General features: G+C 40.0%; 1 long non-coding RNA gene across 1 annotated transcript; it reads left to right on the forward strand.

The window, feature by feature from the left end:
• The first annotated feature begins 235 nt into the window (after positions 1 to 235).
• Positions 236 to 7,643, forward strand: LOC141572256 (uncharacterized). Its single transcript, XR_012497565.1, has 2 exons — positions 236 to 534; positions 7,148 to 7,643. It is a non-coding gene; the product is annotated as an uncharacterized LOC141572256 (long non-coding RNA).
• Positions 7,644 to 9,678: the final 2,035 nt, after the last annotated feature.

The raw sequence follows: 9,678 nt of genomic DNA on the forward strand, positions 1-9,678 counted from the left end.
GTTTGGGAATGATAGCCGTACAATAAAATATGTTTTGTTTCACTTCCTTTAGCTGTTATTTTATGACAGCACTGACCTTCTGACCAGAAGTAAAATTCTGGCCTTTCTAAATATCCCATATTGGCTGGGCTTAATGGGTTTTCAAAATAAATGGATTGGATTTCTCAACCTGTCAAAATAGAGAGCATGAGGGCTTTTTTGAACTTGAGAGCCCTCCTCTGAGCACAGATTCAGAGTCCACCGTCTGAGCCAGGAAGCTGAGAGCCAGCTTATCAGCAACCTGTTATTTTTGATGGAAACAGAGGTGACCGGGACAAAGAAATGAGCTCAGGGAGGTCAGACTAACTTAAACATGGTGTCTTCCATGACAATCAAGGCATCAGGTGCCTCGGACTCTCTCTCAGAGGGCATTTTAGAGGATTTTAACCCAGGCATAAATCTAAGCCCCACCTGACAGCTTCTGCAGGACCATCCCTGCCCAAAGAGGGGGCAGCACCCCTTGGGAAGGTGATCCCAGATGCCCGTGGCTGATGAGTAAGTACAGGGTTAGCTATAAAATGATGGGTTGTGTTGTCATTAATAAGGGAAGGATAGAAAGATGCTTCAGTGTTATACCAGCCTAGATTTGTAACTCAGCTTCACCACTTTCTAGCTGTGACCTTGAAGAAGGCCTTAGTTTTCCCATCTGTGACATGGAGCTAATACCAGAACCAACTTCACGGGGCTGTCAAGATGGACAAATATAACAACCAAGTAGAATAATTCCTCCAGTAAATAGAATCCCAAACTAACTCCTCCTGACAATCAGTCTGGTTGCTTCATGGTCATATCCAGGGTCTCTCAGAGGTCAAGAGAGGATCCTTGTATATTAGGAAATGCCAAAACTGGGTCAAATGGAAATTGTGATGTTTTAATGGTTGACTCCTGTTGGTGCATTTTTGCAACTGTGGCAAATCTCATTTAAAGATAATGTATAATGTGGAATTTGACGCCTTTTGTGACTGTGAGGCCATTGCAAAATGACCCCCTCCCACGTTCCCCCCACCCCGAGGCCCGGCTCTCTCTCTGTATATGTTTTTAAGCCTTGGTTCCTCACATCTTCTCCCTACTATCTTATACGCTATTTCACTTTTAGGTACCTAACCCCAAAGGGAAACGGGGAAGAGAGGATCCCAGAGACCATGCACTACTATGTGAAGGGACAGGAAAGCCCTTACCAACAGGGCCTCCTCCACAGGAAGTATTGTTATTTCACAATTAACAAAAGCAAAAAGAAACCTTTCTAGAGTATGTTTTCCCCTCAAGGCCACAGGATTTAAACCTCCCTGCCATCCAGCCATTGCTCTGAATGAATTACAGGAGCCAATTATTCTGCGAGTATCTGCTGCCTCTGTTGGAATAGACTCCACGGAGCTCTTCTGCACCTTCCTCCAAGGGCGGGGAAGGAGGGGAGGAGCTCTTCTCAAGGTCAGCCAGAAGCATCTTATATGACTTAGGACAGACCCAGAGTCCTCATAAAGAGGGACGGACGGGGGTGGTAGGAAGGACAAGAAAGGGCGAGGGAGGGAGGGCAGGAGGCAGCCAATTACTACCTTCACCTGGCCACACCAACAGCTCATCCGAGACACTTGCCAAGTGGTTGTGGGGATCACAGGACATGTATCAGAAGGGGACACGTATCAGAAGGGGACACAAGAGAATTCAGCTCAGACTATGCTGTGTCGGGGTGCAGGAACACATTGAGATAATTCTGCTTTTCCATTTTACTGGCTCTAGGTCCTAGCCGATCATTAAACGGACATCAAGAGCTGAACGTGATTGTTTGGAATTACATGATAGAAAGGTTTCCCAGCCAGGATGGGAAATAAATCTTGGAACTAAGGCCCGCAGACAAAGGGGAGCGCCTATCAGCGCCAGGCCAGTAAACAACCTGGGGGCTACAATGGTAGAAACCAGAGAGGGTTGATGTTGCCAGTTTATACGCTTCTGCCTAATTGTTACTGTGAATTGTGAGCTAGCGGGCAATGCTTGTGGCACACTGAACTAGAAAAGGATCGTCCGTGGTGTTCCCAAGTTTTTTTTCCTTTCTTTCTTTCTTCCTTCCTTCCTTCCTTCCTTCCTTCCTTCCTTCCTTCCTTCCTTTCTTTCTCTCTTTCTCTCTTTCTCTCTTTCTCTCTTTCTCTCTTTCTCTCTTTCTCTCTTTCTCTTTCTTTTTTATTCTTTATTATCACCATCATCTTGGTGCTCACCACCAGTATTGTTATCATCATTATCAATCATTTTTATCATCATTTCTTGCCGGTGCACAGTCTGTCACAATTTACAAGGAACTTCTGCATCTGTTATCACAATTTGATCACCACAGTAACTCTCTGAAGTGGGCAGAGCAGTATTAGTAGCCCCATTTTCCCATTATGTAAACCAAGGCTTAGAGAAGATAAATTACTGGCCCTAAGTCATACTCAGGTTCAGGTCTCTTGTAAACACTGTCAATTTACACTACAACTTTGCTTTGAGAATGATATCAAAATATTTAACAACTGAGACGGCATAATACTGACCAGTCAGGGCAGACACTCGCCATGAACAAGAGATAGATATGGTTATTCTGGTTCATAAAGTTGAATATCTCCAAGATGTTTGACCAGAGGTCGCTACTGTAAACTCCACAACATTCTGTATTTTGGTCCAGCCTTCTCTGACATTTCACTTAAGTTCTTCTTTTTCCAAATAAGACTGCAAGAGGAGGCATTAAGAGGTAAAATGGTGGGGCTATTATAATAAAGAGAGGGGGCTTTCCATCTTATCTTCCTTGACCATCTTGAGACAAGGGACTGGGAGAAAGAGTTAGGGTGGGGTGGGAGGGCATAAAAGGTATTACATGGATTTGTGGGCTGCATGGTCACCACTTTTTAGACCTGGAAGTTTGTGTTCAGACCTAGTCTTTAGGGTGTCCTGGGGGAAATCACACAGCTTTAAACAGAAGAAAAAGTCAGGAATCAGGAGCCAGGTGGAAATAGGATTGGAGTGGGATACAGTTGGCAATCAAATGAGAAGCCTATTTTCCCAGTGGGAAATAAGAAGGTCTGCCACTTGTTTTTCCTGACATGTGGCATGTAGGCATGGTGGCCTGGCTTAGCTACAAGGATGGGGGTGGACAATAGGTAGCCAGTGTTTTCATCGAAGCTAAAGAAAATCTGCACAACATGAACTCAGAAATAATACTAGAAGAGAAATCAGATTTTCACTTTCTCAGAAGCTACTCTCCCTAGTTTCCTTTAAAGAATGTTACTCATTCTATTTTTATACATAGTTTTATCAAATCTTCCTATGCACTATTCTTTGAGAAGGACCTTTTTTATTTCAAAAGTAATATACATTCACAGTTAGAAAAAATTAATATAGATAAGAAAAAAATTAAAATCACCTTTGACTTCTCTATCCAAAAAAACTTGGCTTAATATGTTGATCTACAACCTTCTAGACATTGTCCCATGAATAAATCTATCATCGTTATTGTGATGATTTACAAACATTTATTTTATGCTGAATGTTTTCTCTACCTACTGTTCTTGGACTTTAGGGACATTATCTTTGTTTGACAATGTAGACTTAATACCAGGAATCTGAAAATATTTTATTGAATGGGTATCTTGTTGATATCGTAAAATCAGAGACAGAATAATATTTATTAGAAATATCCAAGCACAGGGCTCAGAAACAAATCGCTTATGCCTGAGCAGCATTCTGTGTTTTCAAAGTGGCCATGTAAAGCACAAAGCCCAGTGGAACCATATATCACCACTACATAAACAATAATAACAATTCTTGATTTATATCTTCATATTTTCTGCCTTGTTCTTGCAGAAAAGTTGGTAAAAGCTGATTAGACTGTTACACCTACTTTTTTGAGAAGATGGAAGATAGGAGAAAATATTACCACAACAAAAGCGGGGGGAGGGGAGGGCACAGGAAAATCTGCTTTTTAAAAATCTGGGACTTGTCAGCATGATATACAGCTCTGAAGATTAGAGCAAAGCAAAACAAATGTGTGAGTTATTTCTTGGATCAAAAGTTTCAATTATCTTTTGGGCTCACTTCTTAGGTATTTGGATATTTGTAAATGATAAGCAAGATGGCAGACTTAAAAAAAAAAAAAAAAGGAAAATCCAGAATGTGAAGCTGTCAGGTGAAATGGTCTTTACCCATGTTTCTGGCTGCAGTCTTCATCAAAAGAATTTCTAACAACAGAGGGGGGAAGGGAGGGAAGCAGAGTTTAACATTAAGATGAAGGTGTATTCCTTTTTTATGATTATAATCCTGCTGACTTGATATGAGGCAGAAATGTACGTAGAGATATGTCACCAAAGGGCCCCACTTCCTCCATTTAAACAGGGAGTCATCTACAAGACATCATTTGCAGGATTTTTGACAACACCTATTATTATTATGTGATTACTTCTAATAGAATTTCTGCACAAAATTTCTTGGTGAACTAAATGTTGTATTCTGTAGGGTTGTAACAGTTTCAGAATCTACTGATTTGGAATTTGTTGACATTTTAAGCGTAGCATACCTGAGTCTTATTTGGTTTAAAAATGAGCTGCTGATCAATTCCCGAGTGTTTATAGATATGTATTTGCCCAGAACTCAGCCAACCACTTTCTAAGTTAGAAAAGAAATTCTCTTCTTAGAAAGCCTTCATATGCATTGAGGAGAAAAGTCTTATTTAAATGAAAATATAGGCAAAGACCAAGAGAGTTCAATGTTGAGCTTCTACTGAGAACGTTTAGAAAAGAAAAAAATTGTTGTGGGCTAGAGAGCTGAACACTGGTTCTTACTTTCCATGAGTAGTAAGAAGAGGGAAGAAAACAAAAACAACAAAAAAAGCAAAAATGGATTTTCTAACTTATAATATCACATTCCATGAAAACAGGAAATGGAAGAAAATCCAGGCAAAAGATGATGAAAGATGGAGGTGATAGAATTGACAAAAGTGGGAAAGGATGCTGGGAAAGGAAGAAACACTAATTATAATGTCCATTCTTCCTCTTTCTTTCTTAAAACAAATATTTCCTGAGCCCCTGTTATGTGTCAGGCACTGTACTATGTGCTGGGGATAAAGGTGAACAAAACAGATATGATCCTGGCTCTCATGGAGCTAAAATGAGGGAGAAAAGCAATAAAGAAGTCTGCAAATAATCAAAGTGAATATAGCCTTTGTTAATCATTGTTAAAAACAACACCACAGGCCCAAAATGGAGTCAGTTATGCTAAGCCCCATGTTACCAAACTGAGAGTTAAATTAATTACAATTTCAGCTCTCCCACAAATGGAATCTTATTTTTTTAATCCAAGATGTATTTTTAAAAAATATTATAGTATAGTTGACATACAATATTATATTAGCTTCAGGTATACAGCATAGTGATTCAACATTTACATTCCTTATGATGTGGTCACCACAATAAGTCTAGCAACCAACTATCACCATACAGTTATCACAATAATATTGACTATGTTCCCTATGCTGTACATTACATCCTGTAACCTATTTTTTTTTTATATCTGGAGGTTTGTCTCTTATTCCCCTTCACCTTTTTCACCCGTCCCTCAGCCCCCTCCCCTGTGACAGCCATCAGTTTGTTCTCTGTACCTATGAGTTTATTTCTGTTTTATTTTATTTGTTTGCTTTTTTTAAAGAATCCACACATAAGTGAAATCATATGGTTATTTCTCTTTCTTTGTCTGAATTATTAGCATAATCTCCTCTAAAGTCCATCCATGTTGTTGCAAATGGCAAGATTTCATTCTTTTTTTGTTGCAGAGTAATATCCCCTTGTGTATATAGAACTTATCTTTATCCATTCATCTATCGATGGACACCTCGGTTGCTTCCATATCGTGTCTATTGTAAATAATGCTGCAGTAAATACGGGGACACATATATCATTTTGAATTAGTGTTTTGAATTTCTTTAGATAAACATCCAGAAGTGGAATTGCTGGTTCATTAGGTAGTTCTATTTTTTATTTTTTGAGGAACCTCCATCTGTTTTCCACAGTAGCTGCACCAATTTACAATCCCACCGACAGTGCATGAGGGCTCCCTTTTCTCCACATCCTCGCCAACACTTGGTATTTGTTGACTTTTTGATAATGTTCTGACAGCTGTTAGGTGATATCTCATTGTAGATTTGATTTCCATTTCCCTTATGGTTAGTGTTATTGAGCATTTTTTCCAATGTCTGTTGTTCTTTGGAGAAATATCTGTTCAGGTCCTCTGCCCAAGAAATGGAATCTTAAACCAGGGGTAATCTGCCTGATAAAACCCTGCCGTCTCCTAAAATATAGTCACCTTGCAATAAGCAATCCGCTTTTTTGCCTCGTATAACGCCCTTGTTCCTGCTCCCTTCTGCCTATAAAAGTCTTTCATTTTGTAAAAGCTCCTCAGAGCTCCTTTCTATCTGCTGGATTGGATGCTGCCTGGTTTATGAATTGTTGAAGAAAGCCAATAAGATCTTTAAATTTTCCTCAGTCGAATTTTGTTTTTTAATATTCCTGTGAAGGAAACAAATAAAGGAAGACAGGGGCAGCGGGGGGAACATACTTCAGATAATGAGCAAAGGTCTTCCTGAAGAGGCACTGTGAACTGAGATGTCAAGAGTGACCGCGGCCACCAGATATTCTGTGTTTTAGCTGTGGGTAACAACAGCGCAAAAGCATTGAGACAGGAAGGAGTCTGCATGATTAAGAACTTTTAGAAGGTGGCTTTGACTGCAGCAAACTCACATGCAGAGCGGAAAGGCAGGGGAATGAGATGAGAAGGAAGGAAGACCTTGTGGAGAGAACGTAGATTGTGCTCTAAGAGCAGTAATGAATTTTAAGCAGGAAGAGTCACAGAACCTGCTTTGTGTTTTTAAAAGATCACCCTGGCTCTACCTCACACCATATACAATAATTAACTCAAAATGGACCAGACGCTTAAATATAAGAGCTAAAATGATAAGACCTCTAGAAGAAACATAGGAGTAAATTTCTGACTTTGGATTAGGCAGCAGTTTCTTAGCTATGACTCCAAAGCACAAGCAGCAAGAGAAGAAATAGATAAATTGGAGTTCTCAAAATTAAAAACTTTTGTGTTTCAGGGTGCACCATCAAGAAAGTGAGAACAGCCCTGTGGCTCAGGCGGTTGGAGCTCCGTGCTCCTAACTCTGAAGGCTGCCAGTTCGATTCCCACATGGGCCAGTAGGCTCTCAACCACAAGGCTGCCATTTTGCCTCCTCAACTCCTGCAAGGGATGGTGGGCTGCATCCCCTGCAACTAACAATGGCAACTGGACCTGGAGCTGAGCTGCGCCCTCCACAACTAAGACTGAAAGGACAACAACTTGAAGCTGAATGGCACCCTCCACAGCTAAGATTGAAAGGACAACAACTTGACTTGGAAGAAGTCCTGGAAGTACACACTGGTCCCCAATAAAGTCCTGTTCCCCTTCCCCAATTAAAAAAAAAAGTAAGAATGTAACCTGTAGAATGGGAGAGAATATTTGCAAATCACATACCTGATATAAGCACGTGAGAAAGTGCTCTGCATCACTAATCGGGGAAATGAAAATAAAAATCACAGTGACGTATCACTTCACACCCATTAAGATGGCTATTATTAAAAAACAAAGCAAAAAACAAACAAACAAACAAACAAAACCCAGAAAGGAGAACAGTTGTTATCAGGGACTGGAAGGAGGAGGTAATGGAGATAGAGTTTCAGTTTGGAATGATATTAAAGTTCTAGAGATGGAAAAGCGGTGATGGTTGCACAATAATGTGAATGTACCTAATGCCTAATGAACCATAATTGTTAAAATGGTAACTTTTATGTTATGTATATTTTACCACAATAAAGAAAAGTTTAAAGGAAGGGACAGGGCAAAGGATTTGAATAGGCATTTTCCCAAAGAATATACATAAATGGCCAATAAATACATGAGAAGATGCTCAACTTCATTCGTCCTTAAGGAAATGCAAATCAAAACCACAATAAGATACCAGCTCATATCCACCAAGATGACTATATTCAGAAAAACAAAACAAAACAAAACAAAAACAGACAATAATAAGTGCTATCAAGGATGTGGAGAAATTGGTACCCTCATACATTGCTGGTGGGATTATAATATGGTACAGCCACTTTGGAAAACAGTTCAGCAGTCCCCCCGAAATGTTAAATATGAGAATTATTATATGACTCAGCAATTCCAGTCCCAGGTATACAAGAGAAGTGAAAACATATGTCCACACAAAAACTTGTACACAAATGTTCACAGCAGCATTATTCATGATAACCAGAAAGTAGAAACAACTCAAATGTCCATCAGCTGATGGATGGGTAAACAAAATGTAGTGTATCCATACAATGTAATATTATTTTGCCATGAAAAGGAATAAAACACTTATACGTACTACAACATGAATGAACCTTGAAAACTATGCCATGTACAAGAAGCCAGAAACAAAAGAGCACATATTGTTTGATTCCATTGATACAAAATATCCAGAATAGGCAAATCTAAAAATTAAATTAGTGATTGTCAGGGGTTGGGGCAGAGGAGAATAGGGGTTGAATGTTAATGGGCCTGGAGGTTCTTTTGGGGGTGATTAAAAGGCTCTAAAATTAGATAGCAGTAATGGTTGCATAACTCTGTGACTATACTGAAACCCATTGAATGATACACTTCAAACAGGTGAATCTTATGGTATGTGACTTATAGCTCATAAAATGGTTATAAAACAAACAAACAACAACAAAAAAAAGATCACCCTGGCTGCTTTATGGTGAAAGCCGAGAAAGGATCCTTGAAGGAGGGAAGTGGAAGCTGGGTGACCAATTAAGAAGCCACTGCAGCCATCAAGGCAACAGGTGACAGTGAGTCACATGTGCGTGTGTGTGTGTGTGTGTGTGTGTGTGTGTGGTGGGGGGTTGTAAAAGGAAAGGGGGAGCCATGCGTTTTGGTTTGGGTAAATGGGTTGTAGGGCGGTGCCATTAACCATCTTCAGTCAGAGAGAGAATTGGGTTTGGGTACAAGTGGGAAAACCTGAATCATAATCCCAGCCCTAGGAGGTAGGTTCAGTTATCCCCATTTATAATTGAATACATGAGGCTTAAAGAAGTTAAAATAAATACCTTAAATAAATAAATAAAATCAATACCTAATTAGTGCTGTGATTAACATCCACCTGAGTCTGACACCACGCTCCTTACTGCATACTATATGAGGAGAGATTTCAACAAGAAAAAAAAAGAGGGAGAGAGAGATATTGTGGATGCAATGCTAGAATGAGGGTAAAGAGGGAAGGGTCAGGCATCCCTTATGGAGCACTTTGGCCACCTTGTTCTGGCCTAATGCCTTGTATACGTTGTCGTTAGGAAGTAGAGAAGCCAAAACATGTCCCCCTCAGTTCCCAGTCAGTAGAAAGAGGCTGTTAATTCTTCTCAAATTTACTTACAACTCTCTCCATTCATAATGCGGCAGTTGCCTTAGTTCAGTATCCCCTCATCTCTGCAGGAGGTATTGCAACACCCTCCTAACCTCCTCCCTGCTTCCAGTCCTACTCACTTTACCATCCCTGCCCCAGCAATTTGTATTGGAGTGTGTACACACATGCACACCCACCCATCC

Source organism: Rhinolophus sinicus, linkage group LG06, assembly GCF_036562045.2.
Source record: "Rhinolophus sinicus isolate RSC01 linkage group LG06, ASM3656204v1, whole genome shotgun sequence".
NCBI classification, from domain to species: Eukaryota; Metazoa; Chordata; class Mammalia; order Chiroptera; family Rhinolophidae; genus Rhinolophus; species Rhinolophus sinicus.